Below are 1250 nucleotides of genomic sequence, written 5' to 3'. Positions count from 1 at the left end.
GTTGGACCCATGGGCTCTAACTTTCCCGGGGTCCTGAGGGTGCAGCATTCTTCCTGATTCACTTACAGCTGTTACTTAAACCACCAACAGTCCTTTGCCATTTAAACCTGGTCTGGGCAACCCCAGGGCCTTCTCAGTTGTCCGAGCACGTTATCTATACCCGAACCAACAGAGTGAATAATCTCTGCATTTAAGTGGAGATAAATGTGTTCTCATTTTGTTCAGGATAGGGTAGGACTTAGATGCAGATGAACTAGGGCTTCTTAAACCAACCGTGTGATTTGAAGGACTCAGAGAAACCTCCCATCTCGCCTCTGATTCCTCTCTGATTGGGAGAGGGAAGGAAGAGGGACAAATTCAGTGAGGACATGGACTAGGAGCTGGTGATGCTGAACTCATTCCAGTGAGGCCTCCGGGAGAAGGGCTGAGACAATTGAGAAGTACAGCCCAAGACCTTGGAAACTGGAAGTGTATGTGTGTCCACATGCTTGTGTAAATATGATGAAGGAGCAAACTACAGTTATGGCATGGGAAGACGCTGGAAAGAGGAGGAAGAGTCACTGCTTAACTTTCCTTAGAGGTTGCTCTGCCGCTGTTGCTATTTAGTCGCTAAGTCATGTCTGACCCCTTTGTGACCCCATGGACTGTACCCCTCCTGGTTCCTCTGTCCATGGGATTTCCCAGGCAAGAGTACTGGAGTGGGTTGCCATTTCCCTCTCCAGGGGATCTTCCCAACCCAGGGATCGAACCTGTGTCTCCTGCTTGGCAGGCAGGTTCTTTACCACTGAGCCACCTGGAAAGCCCCAGAAGTTGCTCAATCCTGGGCAAATCCCTTTTGCAAGTTGGATGAACCAAAGTATCTAAAGTTCAGACCTGTCCCAGCTCTGAGGGAGGGGCATCATCTGACCACATGGTCTCGTTACAGTCTGCTTCCCTGGGCACACAGTGAGATTGGGACTTCTTGATGCTATATATTATACAGGTGGCCTTGTTTTAAGAAAATCCAATAAATAAAAAATTAAATTCTTGATTCAGTTCCCTGAATTGGAATCTGATGGAGGGCAAAGGTCATGTCTTATATTTCTTCCACATCCTTCACCCATTAAGCCCTCTATAAATACACATTGTTTCTGTACTAAATCATTCATCTCAGGGCTCTTGGAAATAATGAGCTCCCCAGCACTCGAAAGATACATTTCTATTTTCAAAGATTTCCTGGCAACTCTGTATGGGTGTATCTATTTTTTAGT

At 46.4% G+C, this 1250-nt stretch overlaps 1 non-coding gene across 1 annotated transcript; it reads right to left on the bottom strand.

Moving 5' to 3' along the window:
- Positions 1–728: 728 nt before the first annotated feature.
- On the bottom strand, positions 729–799 carry TRNAG-GCC (transfer RNA glycine (anticodon GCC)). Its single transcript has one exon. It is a non-coding gene; the product is annotated as a tRNA-Gly (tRNA).
- Positions 800–1250: the final 451 nt, after the last annotated feature.

The sequence above is a fragment of the Capricornis sumatraensis genome, chromosome 2 (assembly GCF_032405125.1).
Source record: "Capricornis sumatraensis isolate serow.1 chromosome 2, serow.2, whole genome shotgun sequence".
Taxonomy (NCBI): domain Eukaryota; kingdom Metazoa; phylum Chordata; class Mammalia; order Artiodactyla; family Bovidae; genus Capricornis; species Capricornis sumatraensis.
This window is presented reverse-complemented; position numbering and strand designations above follow the sequence as displayed.